Genomic DNA, 24,393 nt, shown 5'->3' on the forward strand with positions numbered 1-24,393 from the left:
AAAACCAGAACTGACCAGATTCTTACACAATCACAATGATATTAATAATCCTAAACTAGCCTGGAAGTCCCTGGTTTAAATGGAAAATACTTTTAATGCTTGATTATAACAAGATGTCAGAGATGCTTTTATCTAAACAGTAGAGTTACACCACACAGAGAAACTACTGAGAATCTGGGGACACGATGCCATGAGCGCTGGGAGAAGGAACGGGGCTCCAGAGCAGCACTGCTGCCTGCTCAGCCCTGCATTGGTGCAGCCATGTGCAAACCCCAGACAGAGATTGTCTACATCCACACACAGATGTCTATCACTGCACAGCCCAGCCTGCGCCACCATCACCTTTTGCCGACACCCTCACACGCAGCTCCATCGAAGAATCCGGCAGCAGCACGGCAAAGGCGCTCTCTACGCTCCAAATGGATTCCAGTTCCCTGCAGTTGGTGTTGGGTGTTTTAGTCAGATAAATAAGCACCACCGAGGGGCTGAGCAGAAGCATGGAGTAGAGGCTGCCACATAATACCCAAATGCTGAGTTCCACAACCACTGTCCCAACACGTGGAGCTTCTACTCTCCTTTCCTGTCACCCCTGAGCCCCATTGCTTCAGGAAAACCACAGAGCAAGAAAACAGACTCCTTAAATAACCACTATTTGATTTGGTGTTCAATTTTACTGACTGTCCTGAATGCAAATATACATGAAAAACTTTTTATTTATAAAATATTCAAAGCTCAGAAAACTGTGAAAGAGAAATGTTTTTCTTACTTGTATTTGTTCACAAGGCACTCAGTACCCAATATTTTTATTGTTAGGTCTCCCTGACTGCACAGGACATGCTGGGCTCAGCACAGGAAGAGCCAGCGCCTCAAGATTAGTCCTTGTGACAGCAACTCTCTTCCTCTGCTGCAGAGAAAGAGGAAAGAGTCCCACGGCTGAACTGCAGCCACGAGGGGCCCGGGGGTCCCAGCAGTGTTTCTGCAAGGGCTGCAGGAGACCCCTACAGCCAAGGACTCCAACAGCCAAGGCAGAGGTGGCATATTCCCAGGCCAGGATCAGAGCTGGAGCTCCACTGCACCAGCTGTGCAGGCAGCCCGACACCCCGAACAGAGCCAGTCCTCAGCAATGACTACTTGAAGAAGTTCATGTGTCACAAGCAACTAAAGAATAAAATATTAGGCTCATTTGCTTGTAAATCAGCAAATTATTTCTAAGCCATTTGCTGTGGATAAAATTCCGAAGCAAACTACTGATAAAGGAATCAAAGCAAAACCTATCCCACAGGGATGAACAAGCCTGAGAGGAAAACCCAAGCAAAAGAGGTGAGCAGGAACTGAGCCTCAGTTTGCAAAGTCAGTACTGACTGCCACTGTCTACACAAGCTTCACTCACCACAGGACACCACTGTGGGAGCTCCAGCCCTCCTGCCTATCGTTAAAGAGCACAGAAAATGACACATTTAAATCCAAAACAAAGAGAGGATGAGAGCTTACAGCAAGGCTTGCACTGGCACAAGAATTCTCAAAGTCAATCTGGAGGGAAATCTTCAGTGCAATTTACTTTTTTCCAGTATTTCTGTCTTGACAAAGGTACGATGCTTTCCTGGAAAAAAATCTTTGTAGCAAAAAATTATAGTTGTGCTGATCCACCTGATAAGAATTATGTTCTTAAGGACAGGATGCTTGCCTGATGCTTGTCCAGAACAGTAACACTCTCCCAGCTGACCTGTTCCACCAGCCATCCTTTCTACCTCTCTCAGAGCCACAGTGCCCCAGCACCCTCAGGCCACAGCACACACATGGTCCGGAGGGGTGATCTTAGAGGAAATGGACAGGTTAAAATTAGTCAGGTAATGCAAGACGGTGTCACCACGTCATTGCCTCGCAGCTGTCAAGTTCCAGACAAATCGCCGTCAGTCGTGAAGCACCTTACTGAAAGCAAGGTATGTTCAAACAAATTATCTTTAAACTGCGCAACTGCCTCTATCACCAACTACTGCAAGAAATTTGTGTTATTAATAAAAGCAGTACCCTTCTAATAAGGGCCATCCTCCACACCCAAGATCTTGAGATGGTCTGGGTGGAGACTTCCTCTCCAAACCAAAGGACATGACACAACAGAACCCAGGACAGACAAAAGCACAACCACTGGCTCGCAGGACAGTGTGTGACCCTTGGAAACAGTAAATGCTGAAGCAGAGGTAAGAGATAAAACACTGGATGTAAGCTCACACTACGTTCATGTGGAGGGCATGAAACTCAAAGCGGCAAAGTGACCAGAGACCAAAAGGAGTTTTGAACCAACTCAACCGTGATGCTGCCCTACCCCACTGCGGTTGGTGATGTTGTGGTAGTTCCCAGAGCCAGTTTGCTTTTAGGTAAGAGCTTCTGACCAAGCTTTACCCAGCCAAACACATTCCAGGCGTTCAGCCCCAGACAAACAGCAAGCAGGCAGTGCCCAGCCAGGCTCCCCAGCCTCCCCCCAGGCCCGACCCTCTGCTCTGACCTTGCACATTTAGGAAGCTGCTCTTTCGTTCTGCTCTACTTTGCAAAGGCACGCAGCCTCTGAAAAGAAAAGGTTGCTGTTTGTTTGTTTACACAGCAGTAATGGCAACATGGTGACTAAGCCAGGAGCCTGGCCAGCAGCATTGGAGCCTGCAGCTGGGACACAGGAAGAGGACCGGGAATTCTGCTTCACCAAAAAATTCAATACACATGCAACAGACTGCTTTTCCACATTAGCTCAGGAAAATCACATTTCTTTAGTGATGTTAGACCCTGACACTCTCCTCACTCCTGCAGACACTGTGTATACACACCTGCAGTCCCTCCAGCTTCCTTCTCACTCCCTCTTTTTCCTGAGCCCCTGAGCATTTAAGCTACTCCGTAAAGCCTTTTTCCTCATGTAGCATCTTCTTATGCATTATTAAAAAATAAATATGTTCTTTTAACTGTGACAACCCCACCAAGCACTGTGCAAACCCAGAGGTGTCCCGATTTTTAGTAAACTAATCCCATTAAAACCGAGTTCACCTGTAAGACTAACACGCATTGCATGCATCTTCTTGCCAGAGAGGAGGTTAATTGAGGGAGAGCTGGTGTAGCCAAGGCAACCACGGATGCTATGAGGCACCGGGAGATGATGCTGCTCTTCAGGTGCTGCTCATGCCGTCCCTCTCATTTTTGCCAAAATCACCACCAACAAAAGGACGGGAGGCAGTGACACGCAGGAGCGACAGCACAGCCACAGTCTGGTAGGGGTCTGGTTGGGAGTGGGTTCCACTCCACATTTCAGCATTCCTGCGACATTGAAGTGACAAACAGGAGGTGAAGATCCCTGGAATGGCTCCTTGCCCCAGGGCTCATCCCTTACACTTCTTCACCGCTCTGACACAGCCTGCGCCGCCTGCGCTGCCCAGGGTCCGGCCGCCCGGCACAGCACGGCCCCGCCGCCGCCCTCGATGGCCAGCCGAGCGTGAAGGCCCTGGATTGCTACTGATCTTGTTAAGGCTGAATCTGAGAATTTGGCCAAAAACACTATATTCCCTGATCAGAGATCTGTTTCCCCTCTACCATCTGATAACCACTCTTAAAGGACGCGTTAATGGGCTTCTGTTCACTCTGTGCCCGTTAAGCAGAGGCCAAGCTACCATAAGAGGGAATAGATTTGAGTAATGATCCCTTATGAGGCAGCAAACCTACATATAGTGTTTAAAATTATTCCCTTAGGACAAGATGTTTTTCACCAAATCTCCCACATGACAGTTTGACATATTGGTTCAGGCACATAGCTCTGCATTTGTACACAGCACAGAGCCATCTTTTTCAGTTTTCAAGAAAAATAAGGTCTGAAAACATTTCATGTTTTCCTGCACACTGGACCTAAGTCTCCACAGATTAATGTATTCCTGAAATTGTATTTTTAAACACTCCTAAAACTGTATTTTTAAACACAACTAGTTCATTTGTGTTGATAAACAAATGAACCATCTCCTTCCTCACTGCTGCGGCACTGACAAAGTCCTGGACAAAGGCATTTTCTCGACCCTGGAATACAAGGAGGCAATGGTTTGCATTTGTTCATAGACACGAACATGGCACATGCCACCTGCTTATGCCACAAGCTTGCACCATTTTCAGGTGTCTTCACCCCTGGCAACCCATGCCCACTGTGGGCTGGATCTGTCTCTGCTATTTCCAATGCCCTGGCATAGGCTGCCTCTGGCCTCGGACTGGCAGCACCCAGCTCCACTGGCACTCAAGGGAAAGCCCCAACTGCCCATTACCAGAACCTTCCTCTCACTTTGATTTTACTCCTTCGTTTATTCTGTTTAACCTCTGCCATTTTTAAAGCCCATAAGATACTTAAAGGTGCTGCCCTCCCCAGTATGAACAGAATTCAGTGTTGGTGGTTAAGGTGAACAACTGATGCCAAGGACTTGTTAGGAGAAGCTCAGTGGAAATGGGGACAGGTGACTCCTCATGCTGCTGACCAGGAGCACACTGCAGAGACACCCCAGCTCCAGGGTATCAGACACATCTCACTCGTTGACATTTCAAGAAGTCACTTGGCTTGGTCAGCCCCTCGATTTATTGTCGAGGCTGAGCTAAGCTGCTCTGTGAGAGCCTTTCTCACACAGGAGGGAAAGCTCTTCATCAACAGTGTGCACAGCACTGAGCACTATCCCACAGCACTCATATATCCCGCAAACCAGGATTAAAGCTCTGACTTTGCTGCAACACAGACAAGACAGTGCTCATCCAAAGGCATGGCACGGTCATTCCTGCTCACCCGGGCTGGTACACAGCCTGTTCACCCTTATTGTTGCATGCTGCCCACCCCTTCACCAGCCCATCAGCTCTGGCAGCATCCTCTGGTCCTCACAGCCCCTTCCTCCACAGACAGCATGATTAATTGGAGGTGCCTGCGGCTCTAAAGGGAGAGTGTATCAGCCCATGCTGCAGAGATGTTTATTTTGCTTTCAGTGGTCTCCGAGCTGGCGTGGGGCTCCATCGGAGCTCACTGCTTGCACAGAATTCAAATAACAGGAGACACAAAGTACTTGCTGCGAATACATATTTTTCTCTTTTCTCCCTTGACCTCTTTTCCTGCTCCTGTTTTCACCAGGAGCAATGGAAGGATGTGCATGCCACGACAGGGAGGCTGCCCAAACCCACAGCAGCGTTAAGGGTTTGCTGTCAGGCTGTAGGGTTACAGTCAGACCGCAGTGTCCTACCCCACAGCTCCAGCAGCAAGCTGGGCAGATATCACTTGAGGACAAGTTCAGATGTGAACCACATGCCACTGTCTGAAGAAGCTGGTGAAAAAAACATGAAGTAAGAAAAATGCTAACCCTATCGATGGAAAAGGCAGCAGTCACCTCACACGTAGCTTGACCTTGAAGATGCAGAATGAACGATATGTGGACGAGGAGAATGACATTGTTGCCCTAAAAACCGTGTTCCCTCCACTGTGCTGGGAGGACACAAGAGAGAGGGAACACACCACTCACCACCTTGCTGCCACTGCCCAGCAGGAGAGCAACACACCTCCATGGCTTCATAGACAAGTGTGAAACTGCCTACATCTATTTATTTCTCTGGATGTTACTGTTAAATCACTGCTTTACAGCTTTATGACTCTGAGAAGAAAGGTAAGTCCTGCATCCCAGGAGAAGCCAGAAGCTCTGTGCCTTGCAACAGCACCAGCTCCTGTGCCTTGCTAGATGGCCACAGGGACAACAGACAGTTTCTAACTCATATCCTTCCCCTCTTTTGGCTACCTTCAGTTCCTCTTTTCAGTTTAACACATTGAGTCTCAGGCTGGCTTCCCTGCAAAACATGCAAACCGCAGAGGGGGTCCTGCCTGCCCCCCTTGCAAAGCAGCTGATGTTGGGATTTGGTTCTCACAGAACAAAAGACCATTCTGGCACACCAAGTCCCACCCCAGCTGCAGTGCTGCTGTCTGACGCCTGGCCCTGCCCGCCCCACGCAGGCAAACCACAGCTCGCCTGTGACAGCCACGGAAAGCTGAGCTACCGACAGCCAAACCTCCAACCAAAGTCTAACCCAACCACATGGCTCCAAACAGCTGGTTGGGCTCCCAGTGCCATCACCAAAACTGCTCTCCTCAGCTTTGCACGGTATGATAACTGGGACCCTGCCAAAGCAAGGAAAACTGGTGTTAAAAATCAAACCAAATCAACTGCCACCAACAGTCAAACAATGTCGGAACACTTCCAAAAGAAAATAAATGGGAGTCTGACAACTGCAGCCTATCCCAGCACAGCTGACTCAACACTCATGACATCCAAACGCTGCCATCCAACACCAAAGAAGCCTCTGGGAGCAACAAGTTATTTTCCAGGGCCTGTCCTTCCGCCCCCACAAAAACCTGAGCACTTCTGCTCATCTCAGAAAGGAGCAAACTGCCTAAGCCCCACCCACCAGCTCCATCACACTGACACTCAGACCTAGCATTGGGAAGAGGCTACAACTGGCTTCTCCCTCCTAACTGTCCTTAAAAGTGCTGCGGCCATCGGAGATGTGTCCTTGCCTCTGAATTCCCCAAATCCAGCCGCCAACATGAGAAGGAGACCTCCACGTCAGCAGGGAATATAGGCTGACTGATCCCGTGTTTCCTGCGCTGCTGGCATACATCACTCGCTTGCACTAACTAAATGCTCTGAGCCTATTTTCACCAAGGGTAACAACCCACACATCCGTGATGAGTAAGGAAATGCTGGGTTTTGCACTCAATACTTTCAAATTTATTTCGTATGTACGCAAATTACCACACGGCAGCTTTACGCACAGCTCCAGCCCATGCAAAGCCCATCTCCTGACAGCCAGAACGCACGAGCAAACAAAAGGTTCTCTGTAAAATCCAAAGTGGAATTTTCTGGTTGCACAGAAGTTACATGAAATTGTTCAATACACGCCCTACTTAACTAAAACCAATTCTGGACACCATCTAGGATTATATCAGGACAGGCCAAAACTGAAAAAAAAGATGCTACTTAAATGTTCTGCATTAAATCGCCACCTGGACATTTCGCACGGAGCTACGGCGATGAACAGTGACAACGCCTCACTTCCCCGCACAGCATCGACCTCAGAGCTGGGCGACCACCAGCCCACGCTGCCGAGAGTTCGCTGTCCCCTCGGCAGTGTCCAGCTGCCTTCAGACTCTGTCCCGGGCTACTGGGTGTTATCCGGATGTTATCAAGTTGGTTTTTCCCATGAAGGAACCTTTTGCTGCGTGTTCAATACAGAAAAATAGCTCGAGCTGGCCTAAACTCCACTCTGCTGCTGCCCCATCGCCACCAGCTGGACTGGCCAGGGGATGGGGCCCCAAGAGCAATATTTACTTTAGCCTTTAATTCACTCTATAACCTGTCATATCATTTTAGTACTTTTTGGTGCTGCTCATTTCTGTTTGATGACACATGGGTCAAAAGTACCAGCATTACCTTCAGCTCCCACGCAGAGCAGTCCTCCAAAAATAGGAGGAAAATGCCCACTCACACTGGCAAGGGAAGGGGTGTATCAATGGAGCTAGTAAAGGCAATGAATACTTGGTGATTATGCACAGAGCAAACAGAGGAGGAAACACGTAAATTCCAGCACTCTCTCATCAGATTTGTGCAAGACCTTTGACATAACTGCAGGGGAAAAAATAGAAATTACAGTAATAAGTAGGATGTTTAAGCCCTGCAGATCATACATGGAAAACTCTATTTTCCTTAAATACAGTGAAAACGGAATGAAAGATAAAGATTCATTTGTGGTCACTTAGTTTCAGGATGCAAATTAAATGAGTACTTGTTAGCCAAGCAAAAAAAAGCTCTGAAATATTATCAGTCTCTTGTGAGGCAAAGGCTCAGATACAGCTGGCCAAAGACTTCTAAGTGTTTTGTTGCCTTGTTCCCCAAGAGCTCAACAGGACCTGTGTTCTCACATCCCAAAGCCAGATCTGCATCCAGCCTGGCTGCCAGGCCAGGACGAAAAGATTTGCTGGCCGCCCACCCCTTGGTCCCCCCATCTCCTCCCTGGCTCTGCCCACAGCTCCCGGAGGTGCCTCTGCCCCATCTATAACTCACAATTACGAGAGACTGTAACACAAAACTGCCACAGGCAAAGTCAATCTCTCCCAGGGGCCTCACACATCTGAGGCTCTTGCACACCAAGAAACAGTGATCATGTGCAGTAATGCTCGGGGTTAAACCACACAAGTTCAAGGATATTCCTGAAAATACAAAGTGAGTTTACAAAGGCTAACAGTAAGCAAGAACCAGCACCAAGGATCATTACCTGTTTTATGCCATTTATTTAGAGCACTAGCTTGAAACACATCCCATTCCTCTTTAGGACACCTCCAGCTGAAGTTTAGTGTCTCAGGAGTGAATGAGGGGACCTTGGGAATCAGCCTTCATGAAAACAAAAGGAGCTCAAACAACATCACAGATCAAGAGAAAAGTGTCCAGGTCAAAGCTGAGGCTCACAAGGCACCTGCAGAGACACAGTTCTGAGACAGACAAGCCAAGTTGGACAGGGCTCTCTCTGAGCACCTGGTCTAGTGGAAGGTGTTCCTGCCCAGGGCAGAGGAATGGAACAAGATGAGCTTTAAGGTCTCTCCCAACTCCAACCATTCCATGATGCTGTGGGTGCTCCTTGACCCGCTCCATGCCCAGCAGCACCGACAGCAGAGGTGTGACACTCCAAATTTAGGGGGTTCCAAATCACTGTCTGCAATTCCCTTTCAAATAATTCACAGGCAAATTCTAAAGAGTCTGCAAAAAATAACTTAAAAAAGCAGGAGGCCTGAGCTTGTTAAAGAAAGGTCAAAATCTCTGCTGGAAAACACTTAGATGTTGATAAATCAGACTGAGAGCTGATGCTACCAACCCAGCACTTTTTCTGGGCAAATTCATGCTAGGTCTCTTCTGCTGTAAAAAAATCCCAAATTTTGACTACAGAAAGAGATGGAAATGTCATTGCCATATAATGGATTTGGCACATTCAGAAACATCCCCTAAAGCAGCAGAAAGGTGTGGTGATTGAGCTGGGGCCCATAAATCTGATGGAGGACCAGGGTTTGATTGAACAGCATGTTTGAAAATTAAATCTATCTAAAGGAAAAGCAAAAAAATCATCAGATAGAAGAAATGCACAACCATGTGAGGAGGCATGGCAGTGAGGGAAATTCAGCTTAAAAAAAAACACACAAAGAAACCTGGTGTTCTTAGGTACAGCTGTAAGTGCCACTATTAGGATAAGAAAAATATAAGCTCATCTTTTTCTTCCAATTGTCACATCACTGTGGAGAGTCTTCACGAAATTCTCAGAATAGCAACGAATCAGGAGCAAACAGCTGTTCAAGTAGGAAAGTCATGGGTAGACAGACTTTCCCTGCTTCAACGAAAAATTAACTCTGAAGTTTCACAGGCCAGTAAATCAACAAAATGGGCCTGTACAACACAGGACGGACAGTCTCATCTTCCAGCCCAAAGCTGAAATATGGGCCAGCGTTCTCCTTCTGGCCATATGCTCTCATGATTTATGACCCACAACAATTTCAATATCCCTGGAAAATGAAAGAACAGCAGCCAATTAGCTCATTCCACTATGCTGGGGGTTCTGTGGGCCCTGCCCTGTGGCACCTCTCTGGAGAAGGTGGCTGGAAGCATCAGCTGCCCCTGGCAAGGGCAGGAGAGAGACACAAGGTTGAGCAGCACCCAAGCACCAGCACAGGGGAGCACAACATATACCTTGCTGCATGGAGCAGCCCACAGGGTCTCTGAGAGAGCTGCAGAGGGACTTTTGACCCAGGACCTGGAGTGACAGGACAAGAAGGAATGGCTTCCCATTGACAGGGCAGGGTTAGATGGGATATTAGCAAGAAAGGGTACTGAGGCACTGGAACAGGTTGCCCAGAGAAGCTGTGGCTGCCCCATCCCTGGAAGTGTTCAAGGCCAGGCTGGACAGGGCTTGGAGTAACCTGGTGTCCCTGCCCACGGCTGGAACAAGATGACCCTTCTAACCCACATAATTCTGTGACTCTCTTCCATGCTTCATTCTGACCCATATGCAACGATGGCTGCTTGTGACAACTGTTGTTAACCTGGTCTAGATTCGGTCAAGTGCAGAAGCACAGACTGTCCCAACAGAAGGGCGTAAGGACCTTGTAATCTCTGCCTGCAATTGTTCCAAACAGGGCACTGCCAGCAATGCGAGTGCTGTCAAGCCAGGCAGGACTGGGCTCTTCAGCACCCGCTTTGCTGCCACAACACAAATGCAAAGGCAGCACCGAACAAACAAAAAGTCCTCCACCCCACCCTGAATTAACCTTTCTCTCACACAGGTCGGGCAAGTTGCAGCTACAACAGCCTGAGTCATACAACCAAAACCTCACCCAACCCCAGCCATTGACCAGGGCTGCTGCACGTGTGAGCCACCACATGGCAGAGAGCCTGTGAGACACTCAGTCAATTGGCCCAACGTAAAAACTGGTTATTCTGAAGGCAAGGGCATTCAGAGTGGTCTTTAGGTATCCTCTGAGTGACAAACTCCAAGTCATAAGTCTACTCAAAGGCACGTCTCTGAACAGCAGCCCTCCATGGATGCTTTGTCCACTGGGAAATGTGGCGAGTAACTCAGGTATCCATAACAGCACTGCAGTGAATTCTGCTACTCACTGTCCTCCTCAGGTCTGGATCCACACAGCCTCTTCCTGCAGCAGCATAGCTGCCAAGGCAGATGGGCCTGCAGGGCTTTGATACAAGGGTGAGTGAAATGGCAGCAGGAGCACCCATCACCCACGGGACTGCAAGGATAGAGGAATGGAGTCTGAGTTCAGTGTCTTAATGTACCTGCCTTGCCTCCCATCCTCCAGGTCTTCTTAAGCAGAAAGCAGCCATGCTGAAGGAGTTAATCTCGCCTGAAACAACCTATCTCCAGTTTCTCAGAAACTCCAACGCTGCAGAGCTGGCCTGCCTGCTCCCTGCCTGCTCCTGCCTGCAGCCTGACCCCTGACATTTCCACTCTACTTCTCCCTGGCATGGAAAACTTAAGCGTACACAAACAGGTTGGGAGGACAGATAAATGAAACAGAGGAGGAGAAAGGGAAGATTGCTCAGATTCCTTGTTGTGGCCCTGATTAAATAACAGCAGCACCACCAGAGTGAGTGAGGGGCTGGTGTTTATCAGTAAACCTGAAGTCTACAGCAAGACATCTCTGTTTAATTAATCCTGAAAGGGTCCCTTCCCCCTTCTACTTCCCAAGGAGGTTGTGAGGATCTACAAGTTTAAAGACACAGTGAGTCCTTTTTAGTTCTTTCCTTACAAAACACAAGGGCAGAACCACAGCCAGGATTTACAAACTCTGCGGCAAAGGCTTCCATCGCATGGGCCCACACAGGTAACTCCCACCAAGCAGCACTTTGGATTTAGTCATCCTGAACCCTCTGAAGCAATATACCCATCATAACAGCTGGAAGCCTGCACACATGTAATCACAACCAGATACGGGTCTGCAGATCTCACATGGGCTGGGGTTCTCCTGCCATTTTTACAAGATACCAATTTCCCAAGGGATAAATCACTTCCATGCTTGATGCAGTTCTACTGTCCCCTATTTTGTACAGTTTTCCCAAGATGGCATTACTCCGATGATATCAACATCATTCCACAATGGAAGAGACTGCACACACACCGAGCAAGACAACTGCAAACACTCTTGGCCTCTGGGCTTTCACTTAGCTCGAGGAGGCTTGGGAGGACCTTCCAAGGCATGTTCTCTTCCAGGAGGTCCCCTGCCTTTTGATCCAAGGTGAATACTGTACTAGTCCAAAGCACCACAATTTAAGTCATCAGCCATGAAGAGCTACAAAGCTGGCACACCTCAGCAGCAGTGGGAGAGGAGCTCTGCTTCCAGGGCACCTTCATCCCACCACCACACTTGGAGAGCTGCAACGTGCCAGTCAGCACCCATTGCAGCAGCAGCAGCAGAAACTCTGGTCCCTGGAGCCTGGACAGACCACCAAACCAAAAAACAGCTTTCGACAGCAGCAGCCTCGGCAAGCACTTGCCAAGGCTTTTCACCAGTCCTCAACAGAGAGCAGAGCAGGGAAGGTCGGGCAGCAGAGTGCTCGGCCTCCAGATCAAACACCACCTTAAACACCAACCACCCACCCAAGCAACCATCCAACCAATGGCAGAATTAGAGAGACGGATTCTTTTTGTGTGGTGTAAGTTGCAAAAAAAGCAAATGAAAAAGTAGAAGAAAATCTCTGAAATAATGATTTCTGGCCCAATCAAAAGCAAAAGAAGGGCAGGGCGAGGAAGGGGAATTTTGAAAGTCTAAGTTCAGACTGTAAAATAAAGCTGTATTTCGCATCAGCTTTATAAAATTTCCAGGAAAATAAAAAGTCAAAACCAGTTATTTTCTTGAAGATCTATATTCTTAAATACCTGGTTTCAACATAATCTCTTTTTTAAAGAAGTACTGGGATGGGGGATGAACTGTGATGAACTGAAAAATGTCTCTGCCTACCCAAAAAAAAAAAATCATTATGCAATGACAAGAGACAATCCAGTCTATAATCAAAGTGAGAATCCTGACATGTTCAAAGAGAAAATTATTGTAACAGCAGTGACTTTGAAGATGAGACGGGTTTTTTTTGGTAGAAACAATGGCCATCAAGATTTTTACTGTGGCAGCCAATGCTTAAATGCACAGTTCAGCATGCAGTGTGCCTGCAGGTACACTGAGCACTGACAGCAAAAAAAAAAATTAAAAAATAAAATCGTAACACCAAAGAAATTCATACCAGCAGCACTCTCTGAGTGGAGAACCACTCACACTGGGGAGTGAACGCTCCTACCCATGAGCAACGCTTGTCCCAAGGAGTGAAACTTTACAGGAAACTCAAGAGCCAATGTCCCATTAATACAAAACTTGTAAGTTATAAAGAACTACACTGAAATAGTTAAATTTTCAACATTTGCTTCCAGGGAATTGCATATTTGGCTGTAAAAGTCGTGATCTGCACTGTTCGCTGAACTACTGTGATTCACAGAAAATGAATCACAAAAGGAAAGTTTTGTGACTGAAAAAATAGCTGTTCTGTAACCCACCTAACGAGCAGTATAGTATTTGCTGCTCTTTGATTGGGAGACTATCGGCATATGACTGTAGGTAGTCAGGGCCTCGCTGACTATAAATACTCCTTTCAAAAACAGAATTTGGATTAAGCTCAGTGTTACTTTGGAGTAAGAGTCAAACAGAGTGCCTTACATCTCCTCTCCTGTATTTCACTTTTTGAGGACAGCCCAAACGCAGAATCCCCCTGAAGAGTTAATTTTTCACAAACACAGTACAAAGGCTGCGCAGCATCACTTCCAAAGGCATTTGTATTTTTAACATGGAGACTTTGAGTTGTATCAATCCTGTCTGCGTCTCCATTGCTATAAGCGTTAGTTATATGTGAGAACTATTTCACTAATACTATGAAAAACCAAACACTTTATTTAATAAAAGCATTTTCTCCACTGCAACTCAGCAGTGAAGAGCTGTTTAAAGCATAATCTCTCTATTAGCCCTACTCCTTCCACACAATTCCGTTCTCACCATTATATTAAAACCCTTTCATTAAAAATGAAACCATTAAAAAGCATATGGTTTTCTGTTAGCTGGGACTGGCAAGTCTTCCTGGGGGTATCTCCAGCTTCGTTGCCACCACAGAGCATTGCTCTTTCTTTCTTTCGGCATTTATTTACCTTCTACAGAAAAGGGACATATTAAAACTGATGGCTGTGGTTTTGCTGGTGTTGTTCCAGGCCACGCCATCCTTGGGCTCACCCCCTCTGCCCCAGGTGTGCAACAACAAACCTGCACTGGCCGAGGCAGGTGAAGGCCACGGTGGGCCTGGCCCTTCTCCCTTTTGGAGTACTTCAGGCAGAAATGTCCTGGTAAGTGACACCTTCGTGTCCCCACTGCGTGGTGGCCACTGGCCAAGCAGCGGAGCTGTGGCAGCACAGCTGGTGTGCACAACACACACCACCCCAGCGACAGCCCAAATCCAGCTGCGCCGACAGGGTAAGGAGTGCCCTGTGACGCACACCCCGCGATGGGACGGAGAGTCAGAGTGGGACATGCACCTCGGAACCCAACACACCTGTTTTCCACAGAATGCCCAGACACTCCATGGCAGTCGCCCCCCTAAGTTTTTAAAGGGGGGAACACTGCAAATAAAAACAGATCAATTTTGTTCTAAAATTTTACATGAAACTCTCCTGTTTTGGAAAAGAATTTCACTAAAGTGAAACTATAATACAGAAGTACCCATTTAGGAAGAATGTGCTATTAATTCTTAGCAGTGACTGTGGAAGGGAAAATTGCATTTTTATCTAAATGGTTTTTTCTGCATAACCCATTTCCAGTATTCTTTTACAGCTCAATAATGGGAACTTTTCACATTTCTATTTCGGCCAGACCACTGCAGAAGGAGCCTTCAAGAACATGTCAAATATAACCCCTTAAAACGGATTCCAAGAAAAGTTCTACAAACAGGAGGAGAGAGGCCAGTAGAGCACACCTTAAAGGATGGTCAGAAAAGAAAAGGAAAAAACCCCTCTGTATTGAAGATGTAAGCCACATTTTTGAGGGGGAGAGGAAAAAGGATGTGGTTTAGGAGGTTTTATTTCCCTAAGGGTCAAGAAGAGGTTTGGTCTTTCCCCTCCACTTGCTCCCCTGAAGCAGAAAAAGCTTCTCTTCGATGCAGTTCCCAGTCCCAAATGCACACAAAGAGCAGAATGGGGCCACATTATCACACCAAAAAAACTGCACCAGGACATTCTGAGCTGTAACGTGTACTGATACTTACAACCAAAACAAGTGTAGTCTATGAAAGACTGGTTTCATCAGCATAAACAAATGCTCATTTCTCACTACAGTTTCGTACCATTTGAAACTGAATATAATCCAAACAATAATTCCAAACAACTGACACTGGGATCCAAGTTTCCCTGACATACTGCCATCAGGCAGCAAGAACAAAGTCAAGTAAAAGCAAAAGCAGATTCAGAACTGACTGCTTCATGTTTTACCAGGTTTGCCTAATCTAGTACAAAGAAAAGCAAACATTAAATTCAAAGTTTTTTGAATTCTTCATTTCATCATCAAGGATCTCAGACTCAAGTGAACCCAAACTGCAATAGCACAGTGGACTTGTGTTTTGGCCTTGTGTTTAACAAACAAAGCCACTCACTCTCCAAGCACCATAGCAGGGCTCACCAAAGAAGCTCCATGTTTTGTAAGCATTGTTCATTTGACATTCTTCACCTCTTTTTTTTCCCCCTGTGTTGGCTTTTATTAGCTTACTTTGGAAAATTAGTGTAACAAAAAATTTTATCTTTCAAAACAGACATGTAAAAGTGCAGCAGTTATGGAAATACAATTGGACAATGAACAGTTTTTATTCCCTCTACCTCACCACACTCCGCACAGCAAAGCAGTAATTACAGGAATCTACTTCTGGTTTAAGCTCTACAGTAAGATCTTTCCAAATTTAAGGCCAGCAACCAACCCTTCATTATGCTTAATAGGTAGACATAAAATGTAATTGTATCGCAATCTCCCAGCGCACGTTCCCAGTTCTGAGGCTCACATGTGTCTGGCTCAACAAAGAGATTTTTTATCTGTTCTTTTCTGTAACGGAAATACTGCAGCACCATTGGCATCGGCCACTCGAGGAAAACTACACCAAACAGGAGAGGATCGGGATAATTATCTGGAGTAAGACTTCACTGTGCTGTTAAAACCTCACATTTCCAAAGTGGTGTTTGTTGGTCCACAGTAGTCGGACTTCTGAGCCCCACCACAGCCCAGCACTCGGATACACCAGTGGGAGCCCTGGCAGAGCCAGGACCGGAGCCGCCTGCCCTGGGAGCACCGTGATCCCAGGGAGAGCCAGGAGCCCAGAGCACCAGGAGCCCTGGCAAAGCCTGGAGCCCAGAGCACCAGGAGCCCTTCTGCCTTTCCTATTTGCACCTCAGCTAAACTAAGTAACGTCAGGATGCAGTACACAAACAGCTACAGGACAAACCATTTTACCACATAACATATGACACTACTTTGATGCACAGAGTTTAAAAGCAAAGCTCGCCCAGATCACCTGGGCTGCCCCTGAGCTTTCCCCGACACCACCTCGTCCCCCCGCACGTTTTCCAGCCATCGCCCTCACACCCGCCCCCCCAACACAAGGAATTGGCAAATGATGGGGTGAAACTTCCCACTGATGGCTAGTAATAACAGCAATAACAACAACAACAATAATAACCACCAGAATGAAGGAATGTTTTGCTATTCTCCCTTTTCTGGGGATCTGCCTATTTCAAAGTAGTTCATATGAGATTTGAATAATAGTAATAATAATAACCACCAGAATGAAGGAATGTTTTGCTATTCTCCCTTTTTCTGGGATCTGCCTATTTCAACAGAGTTCATACAAGATTTGAATTGCACTTGAGACAGCCTTGGTTTTCCCTCTGCCTCCAGAACGACAGCGTGGTAGGGAGAGCACGGGGAGCCGGGCTGCTCGCAGTTTCTCCCAGCACAAAAAGAACAGCATGTGCCTATATTTAGAGGTAGAGAAGGGAACTACAGGATCAAGGAAAAAAAAAATAAATCATACTGATTTTATCTTCAAAAAAAGCACTTGTGGTTTTGGTTTGTTTAAATCAAAAAAGTGCTGCAAGCATTTGACCCTATATCCAGCAACAATAAAATCTGTTCCATCATTAAATACCAGCTGCTTTGCACTTTGAATAATAATACTATTTTTTAAGGGTTTCAGAATTATTGTCTCATAGATTGTGGTAACTTTTATTATGATTATTAGGGAATTCCTTTTTTTTTTTTTGTAGAATACAAACAATAGGCCCATTTATTATCTTCTTGCTTTTAAAACTGTATTTGGTATGAAATTTTGGGCTACTCTTCAGACTAGGCAAAAAAAGTTTTTCAGCCTAACATTTGGCACCAATAAAAATTTGATCTGAGTCAGATCAAAAATACCTGTTACATTAGATACAAACAGTTACCTGGCTGCCTGACAGGTCTAAGGGACACTCTCTTTCTAGCAGTATCACCTCAGTATCACTCCAGGTGTAAGTCACATCAGGGTGCTGTGACCTACTGGGCAGCTCAGACCTGAGGTCTGCGTCCTCCTCTCCCATTCCCCAGGGAGTGGGGAAGAGAAGCCTCCCTTGGTGATCCATCCACAGGCATCGGGAGGAGGTGAAACCCCACCTTTTAGGTCTCTTTTCCTGTTGCTCAGACAGAAATGTATTTAGAAATTCACTCACACACAGATCAGAAGTGTCATAACTGGGGTTATGGAGGAGAAATGCTGCCCCAGATTGGGCACTATGGCCACGTCGTCCCCACCGCTGGACGAAGAAGGAATCCATGCAGAAATGAGAACACCAGCTGGGACGAGACTGTCAGCCCTTCGTTCCTGCCCACACACACTTCCCAAACCCCGCACGTCCCATCCCAGCACCCTTCGGCCCCAGCATCCCGGCCTTTGCTGGGTACCCAAGTGCTGAGACTTATCCCCAGGGTCCCTTCAGTTCCACCATGTGCCTCACCAGCATCCTCTGCCCAAGCCCCGGTGGCACCGCGCCGTGTTCCGGCGGTGAACCGGCAGCTGCCTGGCCCGACGACGTCTGTTTTATTTCATTTGGACTGTAAATCTTTAGCAGTGGGAACGTCTCCCAGGTTTCCAAAGCACCGTGGCAATTTATGGTGCAATAAGCATGATCTTAAATAATAAAAATAATCATAGAGTGGGACCTGAGTACGGACTCCACCGTGCTCTAAATCACACGTAAACCCCAGTCTCCGTAAGTACAATGGTAATGCCTTGACCGACTGTGCCACCTAGTCAGGAGCTGGAACACTGGGTGGACACTCCCTCTCCGCCTGTTTCCACCAGCCAGACAGTCAGAGCCTCACCTCCAGCGCTGGATGGGAGGGAAAGCTCAGCCCCATTCCCCAGGGATCCAACACTGCTTGCAACAATGATGCACAGCTGTGCCTCAGACACCCTCATCCACAGCATCCTCTGCCTCCTCTGACTGCTCTCACCCAGAACCAAAAGGCTTTTTAAATGCCATTATAGGGGAATATTATACTCAGCCCCTGTGCATAGAAAAATAGTGGAAGATTTTTCTAGGAAAAAGATCCTAAAATTCTGACCAGATAATAACTCCAGCCCAGCCTTCATTTCCTATGTTAATAGATCAATTTACATCTTTCTAGCAAAATGGTTTCAGGCTACATTAAAAAAAAGAAAGTCATACCTTTCTTCTTAAACTGCACTTTGGGAGAGGATTAAGGAGGAAGGAAGGATATGACTTCTTCCAAGGCTTTCTAGTGTATTGGCTTCACAGAGCAAATTAATATTCTCCATTTTAAATCAGGAGTACATTCTTAATTAGGATATGAAATGTTTAAAAATTTTCTTCACTTTACAAACGGCTGCTTTTTCAATTAACTGTGCTTCCCCAGCCTCAGGATGATCTTTCTATTATTTTGTGAATACTAATTCACAAAATTAATTAAATGCAGACTTAACTCTGAAAATATATATTTTACCACCAAAAAACCTACTGTCTTCCAACCACTGATCGATCACAGGCATTTCTGGGATCAAACCTAAAGGACCAGCATTCAGCACTGAAGGTAGGAGACTCAAAACAAAAAAAAACAGGTTCCTCATTTTGCTTTTAAAATGCTCCAAACAGAAAGAGGGATTAAAAAAAGATAAATATCCCAAAGTTCACACAAACTGGCCGCGGGAGCGGGGCCGTGGCGCGTCCCTTGCAGTCAGAGCTAGCGGAGCCCTTCTGAGCTCTCACACGTTGTCTGTGTTTAAACTCAAACAAACTGTATTTATTTTGATGTAAAAAATCTATCAAAGCAGCACTTAAACGCAACCACATTTCTGCTTACCAAACCAAAAAAAGCTTTTTCAGACAAATGTTAAAAGCTAATAAAAATGTAGATGGCCCAGTGTCATGCTTGGTGGTGTTATGTTAAAACACTGAACAGACACAGATTTGCTGGAATTGAAAACAAACAGGCAGAAACTGCCCCACAGCAGGGTCCCGGCAGCACCTTATCCTGCAGCTGAGACGTGGCTTCTTCCCGGGAGCTCCTTCCTGGGAGCTGCCCATGATGGACGCACACGTGCATCCCAGGCAGCGGCGCCATCGGCAGCACCCGAGCAGAGGGGCAAGACAAAACTCGGCAAAACGTTATTTCCTAATGGCCAGCATGGATCAGGCCCAATCCTATGGGAGAAGGATGTGCACTAGGTGTGAGTCAAAAAGACAGAAGTCCAGAGCACAAATACTCCTACGACAACGCCTGCACTGCTACGAAAAATAACCCAAGTATGGGACAGAAACACAGAACAGCAGTGACCACATATTTTTGCATCCATACGGATAAAAAGCGCAACACCAAGAGAGCACATTTCTAGGCCATCAAATTTTACAACTTATTACATCAACTAAGGAAAATGCATTCCCCACATTCACATGCTTTTGTCATTTGCCAGGAGATGAGCAGAACATGAGGCCTTGAAGGAGAGGGCATTATGGGGGAGATGAGAAGAAGGGGTGCTGAGGAGCGGAGCAGCAAAGCAATATCATCTAAGATGTTCTCTTTGAAGTATTAAGAAAGTCAGCTTGTAAAAATTAATGGATTAGACCTCCAGCTGTTCAATTCTCAGCTTTAAATTTAGAAGGTATTTGACTTTGGAACACTGGCACATAATCCATAAAATATATTTAAATTTGTAAAAAAAAACCTGAACCCTTTGTATTAAAAGGTCACTATTAAGTCATAATGTTTTAACTGCAGCAACACAAAAGTGTCTGGCAAAGGAAAAGCAGCAAGCTACAAAGAATATCAGTATTTTTACATAAGCCAGTCATCTAATCACTGTGTGCAAACTGGGTCTATACACAGAACAGCAACAATTCAGAATTACATTTTAAAAGCTGAGAAATCTAACCAAGATCAGGAAGTCAGGGCACACCTTGAATTTCCTGGAAGATTCCACAGCTTCACCTATTTAATTTCCATGAGCATCCCCGTGTCCCTCACCAAAGAGCTGGTGCACAGCCAGCCATGTTCCGAACAGCCGTCACTAACGGAGGCTCCTGTTTAAAAACACCCCTCAGGAAATGAAACAAGAATAATTTTGTATTTAAAAACAAACAACACACCAACCTCAAACGTGTATTAATCTTAAACAAACCTTAAGCACGTATTTAGAGGTGCAAACATTGTTCTTTTCGAGGGTGTAGGTTTTCCAATGGGAAAGCTGGACTGGCTGGACAGGGAGGCGGGTGCCGGCCGGAGCCGCGGTGGCCAGGCGGGTACAGCGCCTGACGCCCACCATCCGCACCGCCGGCACCCGACGGGCTCCGGCCCGGAATGTGCAAAGGACAATCTATTTTATACTAGAGACAGAACAGGGAATGGTCCTCTGCCTACAGTTTGACTGGTCTCTCTCAGTGTGCTCGAGAAATTATGTCATTAAACTGTTTCTGATATTTCAGGAAATTTAGCGTTAACAAAGCGTACGTGTTAGGCCACCTGAAGATTCATTTTAGAACTGGCTCTGCACTTTCTGTGGAGACTCTCCTCACACTTGCATTTAATAGAAATACATGAGAAACCACAGACTGAAAATGTACAGTAATTTGTCTAGTACTAAAATTTTATATGGCCACATAAAGGCATTTTACTATACCAAAACCTCTCCCTGGTACAGAACGCTGCCAAGGCTGGGAGTCAGCTGGTACAAATAAAAGCAGCCTGTATAGGTTTAGGTTAGACTTTTGTTTTGATGCCTTATCCTTTGTTCTATACAAGTAACAACAAACTGTAACTGTAGGCATTGCTAAAACGGTTTTTTTTTAGCAAAAAATTATTTGCAGTTCTACGCTCGAGCATTCCACTAGGTCATTGGTAAAAATACAGGTATTGCACCTTAAAAATTAAGAGCAGACGTGGTAATAAATCACAGATCAGAATAAATCTATGCTGTCATCCAAGCTCATATATAAATACTAAGTCTAATTCATTTCCTTTTACATTATACGTAAAGATCTGAAGCACATTCACACAAAACACCAATTTCAAGAAACATCTCTCCCAAAGTCTGTCTCACACACATCCTCACACCAAGTGTGTACAAAACAACCCCGTTAAAACTCACCTTGCAACTGAATGGGCCATCTGAAAATAACAGACTTTGGGGCAAGAAAGCACCATGATGCAAACCAAATCTGTGATCTGCATTAATTCAAACACAGCCAGCCTGTCCACTGAAATGAGAACAGGTAAATCTAGAGATCAAAAATTAATAGCCAGCCAGACAGGTGGATGCAAAGTCAAACAGTGGCCATGGTTCTTATTAAAATGCCAATAAATTCACAAACTTCCTGCATTAAATATCTTAGTGCATCACAGCAAGAGCAAATACTATTGAAAATTCTGTCCTTTAGCTTCTCTAATATTTACCATAAAGGTCTACAAACACTCTGCTGCAGAATGTTTATAAAACAAAGGAAAACATTTCTAAACAGGACCATTTTCTAGTAGAAAATATTAAAAATTAGTCAGTCAAGGTAAACAATGGAGAATTTCTGTCATTCACATGAGGCCAAGCAGGGGCAACCCTTCCAATTAATTTTTTTTTAACAGGTCAGAAGAGTTTAAAGGATTATATTAAACCCAAATCTAATGCACACCAAACTCTCTCCAGGATAAGCAGCGGGAGTGTTCCTCCCTCATATCAATCTGCTCGCTAATCCAGATCATTTATTAAAGATGTGGATTTTGTATCTGTGGAGTTCATCATGTAGCTTCTTGACAAAGGCACTGGCTTCTTTTTTTTCCACTAAATTGTTAAGTTTCAGCAGCCCCATCAGGCAAACAAAGCAGCATCAGGAATCACAACCCCGTCGCTGCAAAGGGCGCTGGGCTTCGCCGCTGAACTGGTTTCCACAGCACTCACTCCAGCACAGCCGCTCCACAGCACATCGCTCGCAGCGAGGGCTCAGTGTCTGAAAAACCTCACGAGAGGTCTGACAAACTCGGTCCCACTAAACAAACCCAGTCCCTTGGTAAAGCCTCTAAAAGAACTCAGCAGTATTTAAAATAAAGCATGCAGCAGAACACGCTGGGAAGGGAAGGAAAACAAAGGCTCCCGGCCGCATCTGGACCAAATTTGACCTTTGTTAATGTATTTGCAGCAATTCACAGATGTTACCCACTGCTCCGGCAAGAGGGCTGGCCTGCTGCTCATTCCAGTGACAGGTTTGGTGTAACAATGAAATATTAACAAAAACTCACAGCTGAAGGCTAAGGGTGCTGCATGGCACGTGCCCATCAGCCCGCATCGACGAGCCCAACGGCCACCAAGCAGCAGAATATATTCCTATTTTTTCCAATCAGTGCCGGTTCTAGGTACATACTGACGTCTTCACCTGACATCTGCAGTATGGTTCCTTCAAAATTTCAGTTAAAAACTAAAAACTAAACCCCACCAGCACTTAATTACTGAGTTTCTAGAGAATACTAATACACATTTCACTGAAAGGGAAATTGTTCTGGTTCAGTCAAATCAGGCAAAGCAAAACCCCATTAGGCTGGTCTTGGGTTTTTAAGTGAATTTGATCTGGTTATTGTTTGTCAGCTAGAGCTGTGGTGTTGGAAGTCAAGACCACTCCTCTAGACTCAGTGTTATTATCTCTCACTCCCAGCTCGAGCTGCTCGGTAGAGGAAAACGTGAAATTCTAGAAAGTATTTGGGGGGAAAAAAACAAGCCACTTCACGTTGGTACAAGAAATGATGCATCAGAGAAAACACAGAAAACACACTTCAGGGCAGAGCAATGTCCAGTCAGCACTACTAATGCTACATTCCGAAATGCAACGTGAACACAAGCACAGAGCTCACAAGCACAGAGCTCACGGCAGGCCAGCACCCAGTGCCAGAGGTGTCACACCTCACAGGGGCTCCAGCAGCACAGGTGTCTGCTCCCAGGGACCTCCAGACTCACAGCTCACACAACTGCCAGAGATCAGCAAATGATTTTAATACCATTATGAGAAAAAAGGTGAGCTACAAGGAATCTGAGCAGCCATTAAAACAACTCAAGTTGTTTCCCCCATAATCCCGGCATTAACAGACTATTTGAGAAGTCTGTTAGTCTGTCAGTCCCTATACTGCTTGTTCTGGGGAGCCTGACCCTTCCTCTACGGCCGGCAGCAAAGCTGGACCCTCAGCCCTGGCCCTGGCCGAGAGTGGCAGGCAGCAGACACAGCACCCAGCACTCCCCTGAGGGGAACCTGCCCCTCAACACCTACTGCCCCTTCCTCCCATGCCTGGCTCCTGAGGAGCCGCCCTGCCAATTGCAGCAGTGCCACAATGGGAATAAATCCCTGACCGCCCACCCTCGCACGGCAGGGGTCATTCAGAAGCCCCCGACAATGCCTGCACTCAGGAGGGCCCTGGGTCCCACGCTGCTCTCACTGACACTGCCCAGCCCCAAAACGGTGCCCACTCCCCAGAGCAGCATTCTGCATGCCAAGGAACTGCCTGAATTCGGAGGAGCGCTGTATGGAGCCCGCACACCGGGGAGCTGCTGGAACAAACACCACGGTGCAAATCCCAGCCGACTGAGACGATTTAAAATCTCAGTCCCTGGCTAAAGAAAACCTTTTCTTAAATACAGTTTCAAACACTCAGGGGTATGGCAATCTAAAGTTAAATTATTTTTACTAACCAAGGAGAACACAGTGTTTTGTCTCACCTATTGTATCTTTATCACTTCCAACAGTAGTTAAAGTAAATTCTCCGCGGGTCTGTATGAATTTCCTCATCCGAGGAACCAGCCCATTCAAATCCCTCAAGTGACTAAAGCGTGAACCAACCCGAGTGTCTCTTTGCATTGTTGTGGAACTGGTTTGGTATTTTATGTTAAGCCTCCGAAATACTAAAACATATCCTTATATAGGAACACTGATTAAATGGTTTTCCTTCCAAGTGATGAACTGTTTTAACAGCAACATTGTGGTTATCGCAACCAGAAAGCAATTACTTCTTTCACTAGCTGTTACTAAGAATAGCGGTGATCAAAGTGACTGGAGGAGTGCTGTTAAAGACGCTGCAGAAGCATCGCTCCGTATGACACACACACAAAATATAGATCATTTTAAACCAAATTACACTTTTAATAAATGTGCTGTTCAGAATTAAATCACTGCTCAGGATTTTTTTTTTATCCACGAAATCAAGACCTATGGAAT

General features: G+C 46.0%; 1 protein-coding gene across 1 annotated transcript in view; it reads right to left on the reverse strand.

Moving 5' to 3' along the window:
* The window catches only part of MN1 (MN1 proto-oncogene, transcriptional regulator), a 35,239-nt gene that overhangs the window by 5,728 nt on the left and 5,118 nt on the right, over positions 1-24,393 (reverse strand). The window lies entirely within an intron of this gene.

This window comes from Lepidothrix coronata, unplaced genomic scaffold (assembly GCF_001604755.1).
Source record: "Lepidothrix coronata isolate B3197 unplaced genomic scaffold, Lepidothrix_coronata-1.0 Scaffold44, whole genome shotgun sequence".
Classification (NCBI taxonomy): Eukaryota; Metazoa; Chordata; class Aves; order Passeriformes; family Pipridae; genus Lepidothrix; species Lepidothrix coronata.